At 46.1% G+C, this 25,293-nt stretch overlaps 1 long non-coding RNA gene across 1 annotated transcript; it reads left to right on the top strand.

The window, feature by feature from the left end:
• Positions 1-1,911: 1,911 nt before the first annotated feature.
• LOC311522496 lies at positions 1,912-8,844 on the top strand. Its single transcript, XR_014712140.1, has 3 exons — positions 1,912-2,051; positions 4,123-4,175; positions 6,915-8,844. It is a non-coding gene; the product is annotated as an uncharacterized lncRNA (long non-coding RNA).
• Positions 8,845-25,293: the final 16,449 nt, after the last annotated feature.

Raw genomic sequence — 25,293 nt, 5'->3', positions numbered from 1 at the left:
GACATTCATGCAGTACATGTATGGAGAAATGATTTCTGGATGATGGTACAATGTTAGATTGATCCATCAGAATTCAATCACACCAGCTGTTGCTTGTGTGGGGAAAAGGGGTTTGCCCATTACTATAACATAACAGCTGGCGGGCGGTCACCAGAAGCCCCATCCCAATTTAGGTTGTCATTCGTGACTGGATACTCTAACACTGTGATGGGAAATTGTACAGGACCAAAAGTCACAATATATAATATTGACTGCCTTAAGCTCACACAGAAACAAGGGGTCAATCCTCTTGGGATCCCTATGTTCACCCCAAAATGTGGGATACTGAAGGTCCTGGGGTTTGCTTGGCAGCCAGGAGGGGACATTGATATTAGGATGTTAATGGGGCTTAATGAGCCTCACCTGCTTCAAATCTGGGAATCAAGGCCCAGCACACTGACTGTTCCCTCAGGGCAACAATTGCAAATACCAGGAAATGGTACGAATACATCTTGACCGGTGGCTATAGGTCCAGTGGGACCCCCAGAATGGATTAAAGAAAGCCAGGGCAGTGAATATACTAAAAAACAACCTAAAGTTCAATTACAATATCAGTGTCTAACTAATTTTCATAATATCCCTGCCCAAGTAGGTGAATATGAATTGCAAAACATCTCGGTAAAATTAAATTTTAAAATAATTGTCATCGAACCTAATATGCAAAAATCAAGAAGATACCCATTAGCTGGACCATATGGTAAAACTGGATCATAGGGAACAAGTTATTATATCACCAGTACGATCTCTAAAGGAAATTGAGCTGGACCTTACTGGGTTAAATGTGTCATACCTCAATGTGCCCCATATGTACAAACACTCCATAAGGGGGGCAGCATGGTTAAAATTAGGGTATATTGAAAAATCTATAAGGAAAAGAACCCCAAGGGGTGTATTGGAAACTGTTTTGCGTGGAACTGGATTAGGAGCTGGAGTACTGGATGCTACTAACATAGAGGTAATGGCAAACAAACTAAGTTATGTTACAGCTGAAATAAATACAAGAATTGGGAAAGCCCATCAGTGGATCATTGTCAAAATTAGGAATGAGGCAACAATTATTTTCTCAAATACTGCCAGTTTCACAACAGCAAGGTGAAAATAATTTGTTAGTTTTTGCAGGAATTATGGAATCGATACAAGAAAATGTGGCCTTAGCATTAGCCTGTACACAAGCCCAGGAAATAAGTCAGAAATTGGTCATTCAAATAATCCGGGAAGGCAGGCAAGGAAATCTGCCTTTGGAAAGCAAAAACGTTGTTGTGGGAAAATGTTACAGAAGGCCTGGTGGAAACTGGTAAATGTTACCCTAAATAAAGAGCAAATGGTTCCACAAGCATATGTAGTAACTGTACACCCCAGTCTAACTGTTGATATACATCCAGTTGTACGTGTGGGAATCCAGTGAACAAAAAAACTGGTTTTTTATTCCACTGCTCATCATTCCTGGGCATATAAAGAAAGCCAACAATGGAAAACCATTGACATGTTTCAATGTGTGGCCCATGAAAATTTGGGATATATGTGTGAAGGGTTCATGTTTAGCTATTCCACCTGGAAGCAGGCGGGGCACACCCTGACTGTTTCCTAGGAGCAATGCACACGTTGCTCTATCCAAGGACAAGGGCTAGATATGAACCCTGAGAACTTGATTGTTGGGACAGCAACTGTGGGAGGCTTTCTTAGCCTGGGCTCAAGGCCTGAGAACCAGGATTGTAGTAGATAAAGGATGGCAAATAAGTATATTAATCAACGTCATACATTCCTTTGTGTATCTTTTTGCGGTAGCAGTGTGTAATGCTTAGGGGGGAGAAATATAATAAAAGGAGAAGGTGGAAGGCGGGGGGGGGGGGGCAGAACAGCCCATCTCAGCTGACCAGCCTGCTTGCTTGCATAAAGCTGTGTTCTGTCTCATCATTGAACCGCCATAACTGGCGCCCAAACGTGGGGCCCTCAGCACTCACCTCGCCCGGCAAGGGTTTCAGACGCGTCACTCATCCGCTTCGTGGATCCCGGTGAGTATTTTTCATTGTGGTAAGTATGGGAAGCTCCCTCTCTGCTTTGCAAGTGCAACACCGCAATGAGCTGCAGTATTTGCTGCGTAAGGCTCAGCATGACTGCCCCGCTCGAGCACTTACTCTCCTGCTACAGGAGGTGCGTGCCCAATGCCCGTGGTATCCTGTAGCCGGAAGCCTTAAGCTAGTGGACTGGGAGCGATTGGGCCAGACATTGCGCGAAGAGCCTCGGGCGCCCGTGCAGGCTTTACATGCCTGGCACCTCTGTCGCGACGCGATACTGCGTGTCACCTCGGATAGGCCCTCTTTCACGAGGCTGGTGATCTCGCCACGCCCGTCGGCTCCTGTAGCCATCCCCGTTGCAGCTCTCCCCCCTTCTACTGATGCAACCCAGTGTGTCGCTTCGGAAAGACCCTCTCCCGTACCCACAGCCCCCCCTCTCCCTGCTTTGCCCCCAGTGTCTTCATTACCACCGCCTCCCTTGCCTTCGCCACCGGAGCCAGTGTGTGATCACCCTCCGTCCGTGGGGCCCCATGCTCCGGGGCCCCCCGGAGGGTCATCTGCATCTGCTCAGAAGCTTTCGCTGGTGCAACAAATGGTTCACGCAGCGAAAGCTCGATCAGATCTTACAGCGGAGGAGCTGGCTGATCTGGTCTCAGTTTGCCCAGTGACCTGGCAGAATAATGACCAGGGCAACCCCGTGGGCACCTGGACCACTTTGCTATACTCGGTGGTTAGAGAGGTAAAGAAAGCAATTCGTGAGTTTGGCCTGACTAGCACCTTTGTGCGTGGTCTCATTGAAGGGATAGGTACTGGGTACTCCCTAATCCCCGAGGATTGGAAAACGCTGCTGCGCATGATGTTATCACCCAGTCAGTATGTTATTTGGCTTAGTGAGTATCGGCAGATGGCAGAACGCCAAGCTCAGGTACATAGAGAGCACGGTATCATTTATGAGCATTTGGCAGGGGAGGGCCCGTTTGCTACTATTGAGATGCAGTCTCAACTCCCTCAGGCCGTCTTCCCCATTATTTCCACCTGTGCCCAGCATGCTTTCAAGAAGGTCCCGGATTCAGGCAAGCCTACCAAAAGCTTTGTCAGTATCCGTCAGGGTGCCTCAGAGTCCTTTTTGGATTTTACCAACAGATTGCAGGAGGCTATCCTCCGACAGGTGGATAACTCTGCGGCAGCTCACGAGCTCCTGTTAAAATTGGCAGTTGAAAATGCAAACGAGGATTGCCGCCGTGCTCTCCAGGCAGCGCAAGCCTCTGGTATTTTAGAGCTCTCAGACATGCTGCGGGCGTGCCAGAACATTGGCACACAAGCCCACAAGGCTGGAGTTCTGGCTGCCGCCCTGAGAAAAACTGAGAAGGAGGGGAAGCATTGTTACTGCTGTGGTAAGGAGGGTCATTTTCAGCGGCAGTGCCGCTCATCTAAGGCACCAGCCCGACCCTCAAAGAAGTGCCCCAAGTGTGGGAAAGGTTATCACTGGGCTAATCAGTGTCGTAGCGGGTCGGGAAACCGCGCGACGGGTCCCCCCCGAACCCAGAGCCAAACGGGGGTGTTTCCCACTCAGACAACCGCTCCTCTGCCTTAAAATCCGTAGACTCTATGAGGGCGGCGACTGCTGGAAGTGCAGGGCTTGATTTGATCATGCAGGAGGACACTGACTTTCGGCTGCCAGGGGAGGTCTGTGCCATACCTACAGAGGTGACGGGACCTCTCCCTGCCGGCTTTGTAGGTGTTGTTCTCCCTCGCTCACATGCTGGGAAACAGGGCTTTTTTGTCATTCCAGGGGTCATTGATGCTGATTACACTGGCATTATTAAGGTTCAGGTGTGGACTCATCTTCCACAGTCGCTCCCGCGTGGACGGTCAATTGCACAATTGATTTTAGTCCCCTATCAGGTGCCAGCTGCCGAGGATCGAACTCGGGGCGGAGGCGGCTTTGGATCGACGTTGTCTCACTCGCCGTCTCACAGCGCGTCTTCTCCCCTTGTTGCTCTGACAATGTCAGTCCGCCCCTCGAAACCTCAGTTAACACTTCTCTTAAATGATGTTCCTTTTACAGGGCTGGTGGACACTGGAGCTGACGTTACGGTGATTCGTGATCTGGAGTGGCCGGTTAGTTGGCCTACGGTTCCTTCTAAAGAATTGTGGGGGATCGGGGGTAGTAAACCTGGGCGCCACAGTTTGTCTTGGGTCACAGTCTCTAAAACGGGAGGCCGTACCCTTGCTACTATCCGCCCTTTTGTACTCCCTGTCCACCTCAATATTTGGGGCCGTGATTTACTTACAAAGTTAGACACCACCCTCGATATTAACATCTGATGGCCCAAAACCCTCCCTCACCCACCGTGCCCTCCGCATTACCCTTGGTATGGCAATCCTTAGAGCCCGTATGGATTGACCAGTGGCCCCTCCCTCTAGAAAAGCTAAAAGCGCTTCATTCACTTGTGCAACAGCATTTGCAAGCACAGCGACTGGAGAGCTCCACCAGTCCCTGGAACACCTCGGTGTTCGTTATTAAGAAAAAATCGGGTGCTTGGCGGCTGTTACATGATTTAAGGGAAATAAATAAACACATCCAACCTATGGGCCCCTTGCAATTTGGCTTACCAAATCCAAATTTAATTCCTCAAACCGATCAACTTTGTGTGTTAGATTTAAAAGATTGTTTTTTCACCATCCCCCTTTGCCCTCAAGATCGCGAAAAATTTGCATTTACGGTGCCACAATATAATAATCAGCAACCCTCTCAAAGGTATCAGTGGAAGGTCTTGCCCCAGGGAATGCAAAATAGTCCAACCTTGTGTCAGCTTTTTGTGGATCGGGCCCTTGCCCCTTTCCGTGCCTGGTACCCTTCGCTAAAGGTCTACCATTACATGGATGACATTTTGCTAAGTGGTCCCCGGGTCACGGCACAACAGCTTGAATCTTTATCTCAGATTCTCGGCCAAAATGGCCTGTTAGTGGCACCAGAAAAAATCCAACGCTCTTATCCCTACCACTACCTCAGATATAAGGTTTTACAAACCTATGCTGCTCCGGTTCGTCCGGAATTAATTCTACCTCAACCCCTAACCCTTGTTAAATTACAACAGATTTTGGGCCATTTAAATTGGATTCGGCCCTACTTTCGTCTCCCCACTTCAATGCTGCAGCCGTTGTTTGAGCTCCTACGTGGAGCCCGGGCACCGGGTGCAGTTATTGCCATCACTGAAAAGCATACTGCCTGCATTCGACAAATCAATGCAGCTTTGAGTCAGCAGTTTGTGGACAGACTCCCAGAGGTCCGTCCCTTACGATTGGTTCTTCTTGCCACCCCTCATACGCCAACTGCGGCTCTGTTTGTACCCTGTACAGACACAGCCGTCTCTATTATAGAATGGCTATACCTTTCATCCACCCCTCCTCGAAATATTTATCCGTATTTAGATGCCCTATCTGATCTTGTTCGTAAAGCCCGCCACCGTGCAGTGCAACTCACTGGCACTGATTTAGTTGCCATTGTGCTCCCCTTGTCCCGTACTGAATTTGACTCTTTGTGCCACACCTCCTTGGCCTGGCAGGTTGCTCTTTGTGATTATGTGGGAGAGATTTCTTACAATCCTCCAAAAGATCCTCGGTTGGTCATTACCCAAAAGGTGCCCCTAGTTGTTCATCGTCTTAGCCGCTCTCAACCCATTGTTTCTGCTGTCACTCTTTTTACTGATGGCTCTCCCCACCGAGGTGTAGTCACTTATCAGTTGAGTGACCCCCCTCGTTGGCATTCTCGTTTTACACTGCCTCAGCGTTCTGCACAGCGTTCAGAATTAGCTGCTGTTATTTTGGCCTTTCAACTTTTTGCTGATTGTCCCTTTAATTTAATTGTGGATACCCATTATGTTTATCAGGTAATTGATCATTTACCCCTTGCCCTCATTACCCCTCAGGTTGATGCAGACCTCCTCTGCCTGTTTTTGTCTTTGCAGCATCTTCTTGCCACTCATCATTTCCCTTACTTTGTTGCTCATATTCGCAGTCATAACCCTCTGCCTGGGCCACTCACTGAGGGCAATGCACGTGCCGATCGCGCGTTGCGTGGTCAGGTAAATTCCCTTTTTTCTGACCCCATTGAAAGCCATGCCTTTTTTCATCAGTCTGCCTCTGTTTTGGCCCGGCAGTTTCACATTCCTGCTGATCATGCACGTTCCATTGTTCGTTCCTGCCCCCACTGTGCTGCTGCTGCTCCTACTTTTTCTTATGCCGTTAACCCCCGAGGTACCGCAGCAAATCAGCTGTGGCAGATGGATGTTACTCATGTGCCACAATTTCGCCCCTATTCGTTTTTACATGTTTCCGTTGATACTTATTCAGGCTTCCTTTGGGCAACCCCACAACATGGGGAAGCCATTAACAAAGTTATTCACCATTTGCTGGCCTGCTTTTCTGTTATGGGTCGCCCCTGCCAAATTAAAACAGATAATGCCCCAGCCTACTGCTCTGCAGCCCTCTCCACCTTTTGTGCCCGCTGGGATGTCCGTCTTAAACACGGAATCCCTTATAATTCCACGGGCCAAGCCATTGTTGAACGTGCCAATCGCACACTCAAAACCTTGCTAGCTAAACAATTAAAACAAGGGGAGCTGTGTCTCCGAACCTTAGGAGACATTCAACAACAAATGCATATCCTCTTGTTTACTTTAAATAATTTAACACTGAATGCAGATCAGCAGACCCCTGCGGATCGGCATTTTCACAAATCTGAGGTACTGGAAAGACCGCGTGTCTTTTACCGTCAGCTGCCCGATCCACAGTGGCTGGGCCCAGTACCTCTAATCACTTGGGATCGGGGATATGCTGCTGTGTCTCTCCCTGCAGGACTGTTGTGGGTTCCAGCTCGGTGTGTGCGACCGGCACTTAAACAACATGGCATGGCACCAGGGGCTGACGAATCCCATACCAGAGTTTCAGCTGACTTTGGAGGAGACCGCGTTGCCCCCCGAGTCGACAACGACGGGACGGAAACGGAGGAGGCGTAGTGTCCCAAACCGGCCCGTGACATGGGGAGCAGTAAAAGCATTGGTCGCCGCGGCCCAACGAAGACTGTCAGCAGATCAACAGCCAGAGACTCCTGAGACTTTGTTTGTGGCGATTCTCGCCCAAATCACTGCTAATTCTGTGATGATTGTGTGCCTTTTGTGCCTGCTATTTCCTGTAGGGGTTGGCTCGGAAGCGCTTCCCCCGTTACGAGCCCGAATGACATATAACATATGGGAAAGATTGGCTTCAATAGCAAATGTTACCCACTTTTGTCTATCTAATTCTGTAGCAGCCGGAGATTTGTTAGGTACATGCCTTATTCCAGTATGTCATCACCCTGAGGAGATGGAGAATAAGACACTGTTCTCTGCTTATGCGAATCTTTCCTCCCAGTACTCTAGCATGGCTAATTGGGGCCCGGCCAACTATTCTCTGCCTCGCACGGCTATATCCCTCCACACACCGTACCCGGCCGGGGCTCACAATGTCACCTGTGCGCGTGTAGTTAACTGCACTAGTACAAAGGTGCCCTTGGGCTGTCGAAAAATTTCTCAACCCCTTTTAAATTGTTCCCATGCTGTTAATGTTTCATATAATTATGGCCATATCCTACCATCAGGATGGTTTTTTACTTGCGGTTCACGCACCTTTAATTATATTCCTGCAAATTTAAGTGATGGCACCCTTTGCTGTCTTAGTAGAATGACACTTATATTGCCTTTTGCTGGTCAAAATCGTAGTAAAAGAAGTGTACCCCTTTCAGATGATTGTATTGCAGATGTTGAGCTTTTTAGTCGTGCTGAGTATACTGCCTTAGCGGCCTCTATTGTTGGGGTCCCCGCGCTTGCTATGTATTCAGCCAGAACCTTAAATAACCTGGCATGCTTTGCAGCAAAGGCAATTAATACAACATCCCAGGCTATTGCCTTACTTAACACAGAACAACACGAATCAAGGGACGCAATTTTGGATAACAGAGCAGCCATTGATTTTCTGCTCCTAAAACACCATCTAGGCTGCTCCACATTTCAGCACATGTGTTGCTTTAATTTAACTGATAATAGTCGCTCCATAGAAACTAGACTGGCTGAATTGGCCAGTCTTACAACACACATACGCCAAGATCTGGGGTTTGAGGGTTTTTGGAATTGGCTTACAGGTTGGCTGCCCTCTCTAGAATGGCTGCGACAGCTTTTTGGTTATTCTGTGTTTGTAATCATTGGGCTTATTTTTTGCTGCTGCTGTGTACAATGTATTCCTTCCTTGTTAAGACTTTGTAAAATTTCACCCTGGAAAGCTCCCCAGGTTATGTCCTTGTCTGTCTGGGAGTTAAATAGCATGACAAAACAAATTGACGGCTACCATGAGATGGCCAAATATCATTAAATAAAAAACGGGGGGGATGAAGGGTTCATGTTTAGCTATTCCACCTGGAAGCAGGCGGGGCACACCCTGACTGTTTCCTAGGAGCAATGCACACATTGCTCTATCCAAGGACAAGGGCTAGATATGAACCCTGAGAACTTGATTGTTGGGACAGCAACTGTGGGAGGCTTTCTTAGCCTGGGCTCAAGGCCTGAGAACCAGGATTGTAGTAGATAAAGGATGGCAAATAAGTATATTAATCAACGTCATACATTCCTTTGTGTATCTTTTTGCGGTAGCAGTGTGTAATGCTTAGGGGGGAGAAATATAATAAAAGGAGAAGGTGGAAGGCGGGGGGGCAGAACAGCCCATCTCAGCTGACCAGCCTGCTTGCTTGCATAAAGCTGTGTTCTGTCTCATCATTGAACCGCCATATATGTGTGAGAATCAAAATTTACAAGAAAGTGATTAATATTTCTATGTTAAAGACAAAGGAACCCAAAAATGTATGTTTAATACATTCACTGAACAAAAGTCAGCTGTTGTGTATGCAGGAAAGGGATGTGTTTGTGTTAGAAGTCATTGTCCAATGGTAGTAGTAGACAATAAGGAATTGTATTTTGTGACTTATTTAGTAAATAGATGTTTTTGCAATATTACAAAGATTAAAAGTTGTGATTTTGAATACTGTGTACCTGTATGCACCATAAACTGCTTGAAGTTTAAACCACAATTGTATCACAATGTAATGACTTCTAACCTTAGGCATGAATATGACCATGATAAGAAAATTGTTAATCCATCCTATGTTACATACACATTTACAAGATATTGCACAGACAGGAGAACATATATGTATTGAAGTACAACATGATAATACAGAAATCACTCATGTACTGAAAACTATTACAGATGCAGGACATCACTCCTGGTGGGAAACACTATTAAGTTGGTCTTCACCTGCAATCGGCATGCTAAATATCATGGTTCACCCCATTGTGGTGATCATTGGCATCCAATTGGCTTTATTAGCAAGCTTTGGCTTGCTGGATGAAGAAAACTGTTTGAAGAATGCAGGAGCTGGCATGGAAAGTCAAATAAAGCCCTTGTTATTTATACCCAGGAGGCAAGCCCAAGCTCAGCAGGTCTGAGTACTGGACTCTTGTAGTAGTAATGACAGCTTTGGTAAAAGCATCATTAAGGAGGGGAATACACATGCTAAGCATACAATGCTATGCTCACCAATCCTGATCAGGCAGGTGGACTTTCCCTGTTGGCCAGGCAAGGTCAGTCTCGTCTGGATTCTGGTTGCTGCACGTCACGGTTGTGCCGAGGTTCTTAGCAGCTTTGTTCTTAAGCTGTGTCTTAGAGGTGAGTTCTTCTTCTTCTTCTGTTCTTTCTCTACTGATCTCCTTCTTGGACCCCAGTTTATATAGTGAGTTCTGCTTAGCTACCTTAATCAATCATTTTACTAAAATTTTACTAACCAATCCTAACATATTGTAACAAAATTATCTACCAAAAAAAATCATACCCCACCACCTTCATTGATTGACACCTAGCTAAATTAATTTTGTAACAGACAGAAACAATCAAAGAACCAGACAGAGATCATACAGACAAACAATTGATAAGTGATTACTTGCCAGACAGAATGCTATCAAACTAAGTTTTCTTTAACCATCTTAAGATGTTTCTTTATCTGGTGATGGTGGGTGCTATTAGGACAGGATCGCCTTCTTAACAGCCTGATATTACATTGTTTTAAGATAATTTAGATGAAATGTGAGGATGTGACTTCCTAATTCTTACCTAATGGCTGCTGCTCTCCTAATATGGCTGCAGACAAAGGTCTTAGGCCTTACAATATGACTACAGGAAAAGGCCTTATCCTTATGGGGGTATACATTTAATCTGAGCCTCTATTATAGTGTCTTTCAAAAGTTTCCATGCAGCTTGCAGGCATTTCACTTTCAGCACTGTACCTTTTAATTTCTGTTTAACTTTCTCATTTTTGTGTAGTTCCCATTTCTGAAATTAAATGATACCATGTTGGGCAGCTGTGGTGTTTTTACAGGGATGTTAAATCTAATTATGGTCACTATTACCAAGCAGTTCAGCTAGATTCACCTCTTGGACCAGATACCGTATTCCACTTAGAACTCAACCAAGAATTGCCTCTCCTCTGGTGGGTTCCAGGACTAGCTGCTCCAAGAAGCAGTTATTTAAGGTGTCAAGAAACTTTGTCTCTGCATCCCATCCTGAGGTGACATGTACATAGTCAATACGGGGATAGTTGAAATCCCCCATTATTATTGAGTTTTTTTATTTGTATAGCCTCTCTAATCTCCCTGAGCATTTCGCAGTCACTATCACCATCCTGGACAGGTGGTCAGCAGTATATCCCTACTGCTATATTCTTATTATTCAAGCATGGAATGCCTATCTATAGAGATTCTATGGTACAGTTTGGTTCCTTTAAGATTTTTACTTCATTTGACTCTGTTTTCTGTCACATATAGTGCCACTCCCCCCACCAACATGACCTGTTCTGTCCTTCAGATATAGTTTGTATCCTGGTATTACTGTATCCCATTGATTATCCTCATTCCACCAAGTTCCTGTGATGCCTATTATATCAATATCCTCATTTAGTACAAAAACAACAAGGAGTCCGGTGGCACCTTAAAGACTAACAGATTTATTTGAGCACAAGCTTTCATGGGTAAAAACCCCACTTCTTCAGATGCATACAAGGCACTCTAGTTCACCCATCTTATTATTAATACAAGTCACTCTTGTTCACCCATCTTATTATTTAGACTTCTAGCATTTTTATATAAGCGCTTTAAAAAATTGTCACTTTTCAGCTGTCTGCCATTACCTGATGTAACTGAATGGGATTCTCTTTCATTTGACTATTTCTTATCAGATCCTACCTGTATTTTATCTTCCATCCTCTCCTCCTTACTAGGACATAGAAAATCTCCATTAATAGATCTTCCCCTAAGGGATGTCTCTGTCCGAACCATGTGCTCCTCTGCACCTGTTGGCTTTCCCCAGCCCTTAGTTTAAAAGCTGCTCTCTGACCTTTTTAATTTTAAGTGTCAGCAATCTGGCACTTTCCATTTTGGTTTAGGTGGAGCCCATCCTTCCTGTATAGGTCCCTCCTGTGCCGTACCGGTGAGAGAAGTCTGTCAGAAGCCGAGGTAGGCAACCAGGGGCTGGGAGGGGTTTGAGTTTCCTAGGTCGGAGGCTAGGCAGAGAAACTTCTCTATAAGAATCTATTTGAGTTTAAGGTCCCTCGCTTTCCGGGCGCAGGTCTTAAGTTTGTGGCAATAGGGACACTTCTGTGATATGTGCACTTCCCCCAGAACAAAGAAAAAGAAAAGAGAGATTTCCCTATCCAACTGGTTAACGTATTTCCCAAACTATACTACTAATCCTATATCTGAAGGTAAGTCATACAGAGGTATTGCCAGAGCTCCCACTCAGACTAAGGGTGGTTGAGAATAGTAAAAATACAATTAGGAAGGCCAAAAAAGAATTTGAGGAACAGTTAGCCAAAGACTCAAAAAGTAATAGCAATTTTTTTTTAAGTCCATCAGAAGCAGGAAGCCGGCTAAACAACCCGTGGGGCCACTGGACGATCGAGGTGCAAAAGGAGCACTCAAGGACGATAAGGCCATTGCGGAGAAACTAAATTAATTCTTTGCATCGGTCTTCACAGCTGAAGATGTGAGGGAGATTCCCAAACCTGAGCCATTCTTTTTAAGGTGACAGATCTGAGGAACTGTCCCAGATTGAGGTATCACTAGAGGAGGTTTTGGAACAAACTGATAAATTAAACAGCAATAAGTCACCAGGACCAGATGGTATTCACCCAAGAGTTCTGAAGGAACTCAAATGTGAAATTGCAGAACTACTAGCTATGGTTTGTAACCTATCATTTAAATCAGCTTCTGTACCAGATGACTGGAGGATAACTAATGTGATGCCAATTTTTAAAAGGGCTCCAGAGGTGATCCTGGCAATTACAGGCCTGTAAGCCTGACTTCAGTACCGGGCAAACTGATTGAAACTATAATAAAGAACAATATTGTCAGACATATAGATGAACATAATTTGTTGAGGAAGAGTCAACATGGTTTTAGTAAAGGGAAACCATGCCTCACCAATCTACTAGAATTCTCTGAGGGGGTCAACAAGCATGTGGACCAAGGGGATCCAGTGGATATAGTGTACTTAGATTTTCAGAAAGCCTTCAACAAGGTCCCTCACCAAAGGCTCTTATGCAAAGTAAGCTGCCACGGGATAAGAGGGAAGGTGCTCTCATGGATTGGTAACTGGTTAAAAGATAGGAAACAAAAGGTAAGTATAAATGGTCAGTTTTCAGAATGGAGAAAGGTAAATAGTGGTGTCCCGCAGGGATCTGTTCTGGGACCAGTCCTATTCAACATATTCATAAATGATCTGGAAAAAGGGGTAAACAGTGAGATGTCAAAATTTGCAGATGATACAAAATTACTAAAGATAGTTAAGACCCAGGCAGACTGCAAAAAGCTACAAAAGGATCTCTCAAAACTGGATGACTGGGCAACAAAATGGCAGATGAAATTTAATGTTAATAAATGCAAAGTAAGGCACAGTGGAAAGCATAATCCCAACTATACATATAAAATGATGGGGTCTAAATTAGCTGTTACCACTCAAGAAAGAGATCTTGGAGTCACAGTGGATAGTTCTCTGAAGACGTCCACGTAGTGTGTAGCGTCAGTCAAAAAAGCGAACAAAATGCTGGGAATAATTAAGAAAGGGATAGAAAATAGGACAGAAAATATCATGTTGCCTCTATATAAATACATGGTACGCTCACATCTTGAATACTGTGTGCAGATGTGGTCGCCCCATCTCAAAAAAGATATATTGGCATTGGAATAGGTTCAGAAAAGGGCAAGAAAAATGATTAGGGGTATGGAACAGCTTCCGTATGAGGAGAGATTAATAAGACTGGGACTTTTCAGCTTGGAAAAGAGATGGCTAAGGGGAGATATGATTGAGGTCTATAAAATCATGACTGGTGTAGAGAAAGTTGATAAGGAAGTATTGTTTACAACTTCTCATAACACAAGAACTAGGGGTCACCAAATGAAATTAATAGGCAGCAGGTTCAAAACAAATAAAAGGAAGTATTTCTTCACACAACGCAAAGTCAACCTGTGGAACTCCTTGTTAGAGGATGTTGTGAAGGCCAAGACCATAACAGGGTTCAAAAAAGAACTAGATAAATTCATGGAGGAGGTCCATCAACGGCTATTAGCCAGGATGGGCAGGAATGGTGTCCCTAGCCTCCCTTTGCCAGATGCTGGGAATGAGCTACAGGGGATGGATCACTTGATGATTACCTGTTCTGTTCCCCTGAGGCACCTGGCACTGGCCACTGTTGGAAGACAGGATACTGGCCTAGATGGACCTTTGGTTTGACCCAGTAGGTCCATTCTTATGTTCTTATGTTATGTTCTTATGAGAAGGAACTGAAGAGGGATTGGTCACACAGCGGTAGTTAATGGCTCCTGCCAGCGCAAGACGGGGAGAGCACACGTGCGACCCCACCGGGCACTGCTGATGGAATTCTCCAACTAGAGGTGCAGGGGCGCACAATCACCTGAAGTGGACCGCCCACAGGGACATCCCTCGAAGAAGAACCTTTAGTTATTAGATACTAGAGGACCGGCTACCAGCCTGATTTTGGGGTAAGATCTGAGTGATATATTGACCTGTGGCTGGTTAAGTGGCTGGTCCCTTGGGATTGGAAGGATTTTATGTATGATGAATAGGGTGCTATCAAATTCACAGCCATGAAACCTCGTCTCCCCCATGAAATCTGGCTATTGTAGGGGGTTTGCATTATTGCCGCCCTTACTTCCGCGCTGCCTTCAGGGCTGGGTGGCTGGACTCCGGAGAGCGGCGGCTGCTGGCTGGGAATCCAGCTTTGAAGGCACTTCCGCCGCCAGCAGCAGTGTGGAAGTGAGGATGGCCTGGTGTGGTAGGGTAGTGGCCCAGACTGGAAGCAGCGTCCTGACTCCCCTTGGGCAGGGCTGGCGTGGAGAAGACACGGAGAAAGCTGCTGTGGCAGACCCTGGAAGAGCAGGGGGACAGAGAGCTGAGGAGATAAGTGAGCAGGCTGCAAGTGGCCCTGCTGGACAAGGGGATGAAGCACATTCCCTGTGAGAAGCTGGACATAGGGGACATAGCTATTAATGATGTGCTGATCAGGTACTGTGCCGAGCGATATGGGGTGGAGGTGGCCGTGAAGGTGCTGACAGACATGGACTGCAGAGACCTGACAGAGGGACTCAGCAGAGGCGGTACAGAATGAGCTCAAGAGAGATCAGACTCCCTAATAGGGGACCCATGTCACACACCCCAACCTGCCCTCTTATTTCTGTGCACAGCCCAGCCAAAGACACATCCCTCTCTCGCCATCAGGAGGAGTCAGCTCAGTTCCCCGAAGCTTGTCCCCTTCTGTCCTGTTCCTTCCAACCTCTCCCAGTCCTGCCTCTTCCCCACCCATGGCTCCTCAGTCCAGTCCCACTTGTCTACCCCAGCAAGTCCCAAGTTCTCCTTGCCCAGCCAGTCCCAGTTCCCCACAGCTCCTCATCTGATCGGTATCTCCCCTCTCCCACCACCAGTTCCTAGCCCGTTTCCTTGCCCAGCCAGTCCCTGTCTCACCCTGTCCAATCTTGGTGGGCCCTGTCCCCCTGGCACCCTCACCCAACAGGCTCCCACTCCCCTGTCCTTTCTGTCACTGGCCAAGTCATGGGTGGTCTGGCCTAATGGGTGGAGCAAGAGTCTGAACTCAGAAGAGACGGGTCCTGAAGCAGAGCCAAGGGTCGGAGCTGGGAGTTGAAAGCTATAGTCTAAGCCAAAGGGTAACTGGGGTCACAGCCAGGAGGCAGAGCCAAGGGTCGGAGCTGGGAGTTGAAAGCTATAGTCTAAGCCAAAGGGTAACTGGGGTCACAGCCAGGAGGCAGAGCCAAGGGTCGGAGCTGGGAGTTGAAAGCTATAGTCTAAGCCAAAGGGTAACTGGGGTCACAGCCAGGAGGCAGAGCCAAGGGGGAGAGCTGGGAGTTGAAAGCTATAGTCTAAGCCAAAGGGTAACTGGGGTCACAGCCAGGAGGCAGAGCCAAGGGTCGGAGCTGGGAGTCCAAAGACAGTACAGAGCTGGGACTGCAGACTGGGGCGGGAGCAGGAACTGGAATCGAGCTAGACACAGCAGACCAGAGACAGGACCCAGTGCAGCTGAGCCAAGGAGCTCACTGAGCAGCCAGCACTCTGCTGTTGCTGCTGGGCTTATCAACCAGGCTGCTGGCCCTGTGGCCAGTCCGACCCTGCGATCAATCAGGCAGCTCCAGGATAGAGCTGATGGGCCTGTTAGTTGCCAGGCAGTGAAGTTAGCTGGGGACCAGGCTGGTGGCTGCTCCTAGCTGGCCTGACTCCTGTGAGTTCCCCACTTTCAGGGGCACCTTCCAGGAGCCCTAGAACCAGGATTCTTGGGTCTGCTCTGGGAAAAGCACGCAGGAGGCCCAGGGCATGCACATGTTCCTTGGGATCCCATGAACGCACAGAACTCAATCTGTTTATTTTAACAAAGAGAAGGTAAGGGGTGACTTGCTTACAGTCTGTAAGTATCACATAGGGAACAAATATTTCATAATGGGCTCTTCTGTCTAGCTGACAAAAGTATAACATGATCCAAAAGCTCAAAGTTGAAGCAAGACAAATTCAGATTAGAAATCATAGAATCATAGAATATCAGGGTTGGAAGGGACCCCAGAAGGTCATCTAGTCCAACCCCCTGCTCAAAGCAGGACCAATTCCCAGTTAAATCATCCCAGCCAGGGCTTTGTCAAGCCTGACCTTAAAAACCTCTAAGGAAGGAGATTCTACCACCTCCCTAGGTAACGCATTCCAGTGTTTCACCACCCTCTTAGTGAAAAAGTTTTTCCTAATATCCAATCTAAACCTCCCCCACTGCAACTTGAGTAGGGCTATCAAGCAATTAAAAAAACTAATCACGCGATTAAAAAAACATCCACTCAGTGTGCAGCAGCAGTCAAAAAAACGAACAGAATGTTGGCACTCATTCAGAAAGGAATGAATACTAAGACAGGAAATATCATATAGCCTCTTGTGATGGGACGCACTTGCCCCACACTGATACTCTGGGGGTTAAATCTATTCTCTGGGCCGAGGAGTCCATGCCCCCTCGGGCGCTCTGGCTGGGGACTAGGTATAAAAGGGAGCAGCTCGGCACATTCAGGGCTGACCGCTGAAGAGGGAGAACACACCCTGCAAGCTCCAGCCTGGGAACTGTGGAAGCCCCGGATGGCAGAAGCCAGAGACGCTGAGACTCCAAAGAATGACCAAGGAGCGATGGAGCTGCTCGGAGCTGCACTGACCAAGGAGCCCAGAGACCCCGGGACCACTGCGTCAGGCACAGGGTAGGAAATAGCTCAGCGGGACTAGCTATCGTGCTGAGTGGGGTCAGCATGTCTCAAGTGGATTCCCTGCTGACCCAGTGGCAGGCATACTTACCACTGACAGGGCCCTGAGCTGGGACCCACTCCCTTGACAGGCCACTAGGCCACACAGCCCTACAGAAGGGGCAGTTATAGTGACTGACCATTGGGCCATGCAGCCCTGAGAGAGGGCAGCCCTACTGACTCTTGCTGCTAGGCCATACTGCCTTGCTGAGCCAGGCGGCCACACTGACTCCGAGCACTAGGCTATACACCATGGCCGAACCGGGAATCCATACTGACTCAGGTCATTAGGTCCCACAGCCCTGTGGGAAGGGGCCATCACCCTGACTCTGGCCATCGGGCCACACAACCTTGAGAGAGAAGGTGGCCATCACCCTGACTCTGGCCATTGGGCCACACAACCCTGAAAGGGGTAGTTGTAAAGACACAACCATGGGGAATTAATTACCCCACCCCAAAATGGGATGGGGTGCACTTGCCCCATGACACCTCTATATAATTCCACAGCATGACCACATCTTGAATACTGCTGTGACGGGTTGGATCACAGAAACCGCCTTGGGGCTGCCAACTGATGTGCCAAGATTACTTCTACCCCTGCTTTCCCTGCCCGCTCGGGTCTCCAACACTGACCCAAGGTCTGAACCATGTGCCCCAAAGCTGGAGGCTTAACTGAAAGCAACTTAAGAAGTGTTCCTGTCTTTAACACTCAGATGCTCAACTCCCAATGGGGTCCAAACCCCAAATAAATCCGTTTTACCCTCTCTAAAGCTTATACAGGGTAAACTCATAAATTGTTCGCCCTCTGTAACACTGATAGAGAGATATGCACAGCTGTTTGTCCCTCCAAGTATTAATACATACTCTGGGTTAATTAATAAGCAAAAAGTGATTGTATTGAATACAGAAAGTAGGATTTAAGTGGTTCCAGGTAGTAACAGACAGAACAAAGTGAATTACCAAGCAAAATAAAATAAAACACTCAAGTTTAAGTCTAATACAGTAATAAAACTAAATACAGATAAAATATCACCCTCAGAGATGTTTCAATAAGTTTCTTTCAGACTGGACGCCTTCCTAGTCTGGGCACAATCCTTTCCTCTGGTACGGCCCTTGTTCCAGCTCAGGCGGTAGCTAGGGGATTTCTCATGATGGCCACCCCCTTTGTTCTGTTCCACCGCCTTATATGGCTTTGGCACAAGGCGAGAATCTTTTGTCTCTCTGGGTCCCCCCACCCTTCTAAATAGAAAAGCACCAGGTTTAAGATGAATTTCAGTACCCGGTGACATGGTCACATTTCCTGTGAGACTCCAAGCCTTCATTCCTCCCAGCCTGCCTCACAGGAAGGCCTGCCTGCAAACAGCCATCCACAGTCAATTTTCCTGGCTGATGGGAGCCATCAAGATTCCAAACCACCATTAATTGCTCACACTTTGCATAATTACAATAGGCCCTCAGTTATATTTCATATTTCTAGTTTCAGATTCAAGAGTTATACATTTATACAAATAGGATGACGCTCAGTAGATTATAAACTTTGTAATGATACCTTACAAGAAACCTTTTGCATGAAGCATATTCCAGTTACATTATAGTCATACTCATTAGCATATTTTCATAAAATCCTGTAGAGTGCAATGTCACAACTGCATGCAGATGTGGTCACCCCATCTCAAAAAAAGATATATTGGAATTGGAAAAGGCACAGAAAAGGGCAACAAAAATGATTAGGGGTATGGAACAGCTTCCATATGAGGAGAGATTAATAAGATTGGGACTTTTCATCTTGGAAAAGAGATGACTAAGGGGAGATATAAGAATGGCCATACTGGGTCAGACCAAAGGTCCATCCAGCCCAGTATCCTGTCTACTGACAGTGGGCATTGCCAGGTGCCCCAGAGGGAGTGAACATAACAGGTAATGATCAAGTGATCTCTCTCCCGCCATCCATCTCCACCCTCTGACAAACAGAGGCTAGGGACACCATTCCTTACCCATCCTGGCTAATAGCAATTAATGGACTTAGCCTCCATGAATTTATCCAGTTGTCTTTTAAACCCTGTTGTAGTTCTAGCCTTCACAACCTCCTCAGGCAAGGAGTTCCACAGGTTGACTGTGTGCTGTGTGAATAAGAACTTCCTTTTATTTGTTTTAAACCTGCTACCCATTAATTTCATTTGGTGGCCCCTAGTTCTTATATTATGGGAACAATAACTTTTCCTTATTCACTTTCTCCACACCACTTACGATTTTATATACCTCTATCATATCCTCCCTTAGTCTCCTCTTTTCCAAGCTGAAAAGTCCTAGCCTCTTTAATCTCTCCTCATGCGGGATCTGTTCCAAACCCCTAATCATTTTAGTTGCCTTTTTCTGAACCTTTTCCAATTCCAGTATATCTTTTTTGAGATGGGGTGACCACATCTGCACACAGTATTCAAGATGTGAGCGTACCATGGATTTATATAGAGGCAACATGATATTTTCTGTCCTATTCTCTATCCCTTTCTTAATTATTCCCAGCATTCTGTTCGCTTTTTGACTGACGCTGCACACTGCATGAACATCTTTAGAGAACTATCCACGAAGATTCCAAGATCTTTCTCCTGATTTGTTGTAGCTAAATTAGCCCCCATCATATTGTATGTATAGTTGGGGTTATTTTTTCCAATGTGCATTACTTTACATTTATCTACATTAAATTTCATTTGCCATTTTGTTGCCCAGTCACTTAGTTTTGTGAGATCTTTTTGAAGTTCTTCACAGTCTGCTTTGGTCTTAACTATCTTCAGCAGTTTCGTATCATCTGCAAACTTTTTGCCCCCTCACTGTTTACCCCTTTCTCCAGATCATTTATGAATAAGTTGAATAGGACTGGTCCTAGGACTGACCCTTGGGGAACACCACTAGTTACTCCTCTCTATTCTGAAAATTTACCATTTATTCCTATCCTTTGTTCCCTGTCTTTTAACCAGTTCTCAATCTATGAAAGGAGCTTCCCTCTTATCCCATGGCAACTTAATTTACATAAGAGCCTTTGGTGAGGGACCCTGTCAAAGGCTTTCTGGAAATCTAAGGTCACTATGTCCACAGGATCCCTCTTTTCCACATGTTTGTTGACCCTTTCCAAGAACTCTAATAGATTAGTAAGACATGATCTCCCTTTACAGAAACCATGTTGACTTTTGCCCAACAATTTATGTTCTTCTATGTGTCTGACAATTTTCTTTTTATTATTGTTTCAACTAATTTGCCCAGTACTGACGTTAGACTTACCGGTCTGTAATTGCCGGGATCACCTCTAGAGCCCTTTTTAAATATTGGTGTTACATTAGCTATCTTCCAGTCATTGGGTACAGAAGCTGATTTAAAGGACAGGTTACAAACCATAGTTAATCATAGAATCATAGAATATCAAGGTTGGAAGGGACCTCAGGAGGTCATCTAGTCCAACCCCTGCTCAAAGCAGGACCAATCCCCAATTTTTGCCCCAGATCCCTAAATGGCCCCCTCAAGGATTGAACTCACAACCCTGGGTTTAGCAGGCCAATGCTCAAACCACTGAGCTATCCCTCCCCCCCCAGTTCCGCAATTTCACATTTGAGTTCTTTCAGAACTCTTGGGTGAATGCCAGTTGGTCTCGGTGACTTGTTACTTCAGTTTATCAATTAATTCCAAAACCTTCTCTAGTGACACTTCAATCTGTGACAATTCCTCAGATTTGTCACCTACAAAAGGGGATATGATAGAGGTCTAATCATAACTGGCATGGAGAAAGTAAATAAGTAAGTATTATTTGCTCCTCGAAACACAAGAACTCGGGGTCACCAAATGAAATTAAGTGGCAGCAGATTTAAAACAAACAAAAAGAAATATTTTAATATATAATATACAGCGCCTTTGCCCCATAAATGAAGTTACCCAGACGCTTTAACTTAAACACACTGGATTAGATGAAACAATAAATCAAGTTTATTAACAACAATGAGAGATTTTAAGTGAGTGCAATAAATGAGGCATAAGTCAGAAATGGTTACTAGAATAACAAAAAGATAAAATGTTGTCAAATGCCTACTTAACAAACTATACTAGATTCAGAGCAAAGTTTCTCACCATGTGCTTCCAGCAGCATTACTGACAATTTAGGTCACGATCCCTCCTCCAGAGTCCAAAGGTTGTTTCCTTAGTCTTCTCAGATGCAGAGAATGAGATGGGCAGGGAGAGAGACAAGAGGTGTATTCAGGTGTTTGCCCTTCCTTTTTATACATTCAGTTCCTCTTTGGAAAGCATTTGTAGCTGAGACCCAAGAGACAGAGGGTCTGGTGGACGAAGGAGATATTTCTTTGCTAAAATGCAGATCTTTGTCCCTGCCCCCTGTGTCCAATGATTTTAGTTTAGTATCCATTTATCGTGTGATGTTCTGATTAATCAATATTACATATATTCACTGTATGTTAATTAGAGTTGATCTGTAGGATTATGAAAGTATAAGATTCCTCAGTATTTAGAGGAAACATGTAGTAGGCATGAGTAAGACAAGCTGAAACGCAAAGCCTGTAGGCCAAGGTTTGCAAGACTCTACCTTTGCTATTTTGGGTCTCGGAGAGAAGAAATGACGGTGCAAGTCAATGACTGAGAAATAACCCAAAAGATGATGGGAAAAGAGTTACCAACTGGTAATATTGCAAAAGTATTGCTGGGAAGATTAAATTTAAAATATGAAATGCTGTAACAACAAACACTATCTCTAACGCGTGCCCTAACCACAGGACAAAGGTGGTACGTCAATATTGACAAGAACGTACCCAGTCGATAGAATTTGGGATCCCTTGTGTTTCCAGGAATCATAAACCAATAAGAAAGAGAGGGTTGACACTTTCATGTAAATGCGCAGAATGTAGGTATAGACAGACTCACAGTATAAAAAGGGGTGCCCAGAGCAGGAAAATTGGGCTTCTTATGGGAAACTCCAGCAGGAAGCACTCCGCTATTGATGGTCGATCCATGAGAGAACAAACTAACACCATCTAGGAGGATGTGAGTATGTCTGTAGGTATAATTAGTTCATTATTCTTATCGATAGGAATTGTATATGCTGTGACATTTATAGCTTTGTTGGTAACTTCAATAAAATTACTAAAAGATAGATGCTCTTGAAACCATAGGCAAATAACACATACAATTACATGTGTTCCTATGAACTCTAAATCTAGAACAGAGGTAACTCTGTTGAACTTGAGACTATAGCCGCCACAGCCAAACCCACTTAGATATGTGTAAAGTTAAATAGAATAAAAGGCCAAAGAATGGCCACTTGACAGGTAATGGCCCATCAGCTTTGTTGACATCCGGCTGGGGCACCAGCTTGCACATTATGTTTGATAAACTGGTATAGCCACTCCCCAGACTTATCTGAGAAACACACGTCAGTCATGCTGTCGGCTTATGCTCAGAACCATAGGCGCTGACTTCCCCTCTGCCTGGTGGGTGCTTGACACCCCACCACCCCAACCTTGGCCCCACTTCTGCCCTACACTTCCCGCCCCTGCACCGCCCTCGCTCCCACCCCCATTCCACCCCTTCCCCAAAGTCCCCGCCCCACCCTGCCTTTTCTCACCCAAGCCCTGCCCCCATTCCACCCCCTTCCCCCAAGTCCCCGCTCCTCCCCCTCCCTCCCAGTAAGTCCTAAGTGCTGCCAAACAGCTGTTAGGAGGAAGGCGGGAAGTGCTGGGAGGGAGGAAGGGGGAGGAGCAGGGATGTGGCATGCTGGTGGGGGAGGAGGTGGTGAGGAAAGGGTGGGGGCAGGGGGAGTTTGGCTGCCAGTAAGTGTGAAGCACCCGCTAATTTTTCTCCGTGGGTGCTCCACCGCCTGAGCACCCACAGTTAGCGCCTATGTTCAGAACTTTACCTATAGCGTTGCTACATGCATTTTACCGTGCTATCACTGACCAGCAAAGTATGAGATTTCAAATGATACCTCACAATTCATGCCTTGTACAAAGTATATCACTATAGATTAGGGTGTGACTACAGGGGTGTATTCCGTCACACCATTATGTATATATCAGACCCGGGGGATCCCTGTAATCCATATGCACCCCCTCTTTGCCAGTTGGTATCAAGAGGTTCCTGGGTCACACTGCCTCATTTATATTGATGCAGCAGGGTCAATCATGGGCTCACTTTTAGAGTCACCTCAGGGCCCTGTTGCCTGGACAGAGCATCTCCTGCTACGTTTTCTTTACCTCTAACATGTAAATTTCCATTTTATATTCTTGGAGAGTGATGCTCCAATGTACCAGTTTGGAGTCGGTACCTTTTGTTCTGTGTAGCCATACCAATGAAGAATGGTCTGACAGGAACCTCAATTTCCTGTTCAATAGCTAAGCCTGTAATGGGTTGATTGCCCACACAAGTGAGAACATTCTCTTTCTCTTACCTCTGTTCAGTGGGGTGTAGGTTTTTTACTCAGAAAAGTGATAGGATGCTGCTTGTTCCATTCCCCAGTTGCATTACTACAGCTCCCAGGCCTGCGCCAGATGTATCAGTGCACAGTTCAAACCCCTTATCAAAATCTGGACTGGCCAGAATGGACTTTCCTGACAATTTTCTTCACGTCACAAAAGCCTCTCGGACAGGCAGCTGTCCGCACCACTTTACTCGGGTTTGTCTTTTTACACAAGTCTGTGATAGCAACCACAAAGTAACTGGAACCATTTACAAATCTGCAGCAGTAGTTAGCCAAGCCTATAAAAGACTGGACTTGCTTTTTAGTATGGGCTACAAGCCCATGGATTCCACCCTCAAGGAATCTAGGCAAAATTGGCCGCCTCCTACCCAATGTCCCGGATAATGGACTGCGGCCGCTCCTGCTTAACACTTGGATGCTTTGACTGTGAGCCCTGCAGCTCTGAGTCGTTTCAGCACAATTCCCAAGAGGTTTTTATTGTCTGACCAGGAATTGCTGAAATTGTAAGATTGTCATTAGCGGCCTGTGCAAAGTCCAGCTACCTCATTCAGCACTTGCTTAACAAGCTCTGAAATGTGGCTCCTGCATTAACTAACCCCAAAAGTTAATGAACTCAAAGTCCCAAATGAGTAACAAACATGGACTTTTTCTGCACTTCACTGTCTAAGAGGATTGCTTTAGATCTAAGATGCTTGGGAACTTTGTTCCACCTAGACTGTCTAACATGCCATCAATCCTGGGCACAGGGTATGCATCCAGAACAGTGGCAGTGTTGTACTCCCTGTAATCAACCCAAACACCTCATGGTCCTGCCCTTTTGGGGGCCATGGCGACTGGAGAAGCCCAAGGACTGTCTGACTCTGTAACTATCCCCATGCCCACCATGCTTCTTAGTGCCTCACAAATTTGCTCCTGCATTTTTTCAATGGTCCGATATGCTCTGCTGTGGGCAGGTGTGGACCCACAGTGTTCAACTTATGAACCATTTGCTGAGTCACTCCTGGCCTGTTGGCAAATACCTGCTGGTGACTCTGCCACATGCTCATAACCTCTGCGTTTTCAGCTGGGGTTAACTCTTCACATACCTCAGCACTCTGGAGAGAAGTGTTGCTATGGCGTTCAGCCATCAAATCAGTTAGAGGGGCAGTCTGAGGATCCTCCTCTGCACAGCATGGCATGTTGACAATGGCTTCTCCATTGTCATCTGCTTTTAACCTGCTTATCAGGAGTAACCTTGATGTGGGACCTTTGTGCATTCTAGGTAACATTGGTAACCCTTTCCACAGCCTTCCTGCCTGGGTTCTGCATTTTGTACCTTTCTACAGGGAGTAACACCAGCTCCAAGCCCCCTGCATCAACTGATCGTTCACACACATTGCGACTACACCAGGCTATCTGAGCAGCTTAGCTCTTTGTGAGGATTTTCTGAACTATGTCCATCATAGTCTTTAAAGCTTCCCCAAACTTTTGCACAAGTTCAGCCATCAGCTCCCCCTCTGCCTCAGAGCCACCCTGCAGGGACTCTCCAGTGAGATCCAGGGGCCCCGTGACTTTTCTCCCATCCAGGAGATGAAATGGGGCACTCCATGTGGCCTCTTGGGGCACTCCAGGGTAAGCAAATAGACAGGGTAACATTACATCCCAGTCACTCACCCTCTTGTTTGCATATATTCCTGTTGAACATGGATTTTAGAGTCCTGTTGAACCCCTCAACTAAACTGCTAATCTCTACATGGTATGGGCCAAATTTCAATTGCTTTACCCTGCACGTCTCCCAGAACTCACAAAATAGCTGCCCCTCTTCTCAGAGTTTGCCTCTGGGAATTCAGAGACATAT

This window comes from Lepidochelys olivacea, assembly GCF_965140295.1.
Source record: "Lepidochelys olivacea isolate rLepOli2 genome assembly, chromosome: 6".
NCBI classification, from domain to species: domain Eukaryota; kingdom Metazoa; phylum Chordata; order Testudines; family Cheloniidae; genus Lepidochelys; species Lepidochelys olivacea.
The sequence above is the reverse complement of the archived record's forward strand: the minus strand, read 5'-3'. Positions and strand labels throughout refer to the sequence as shown.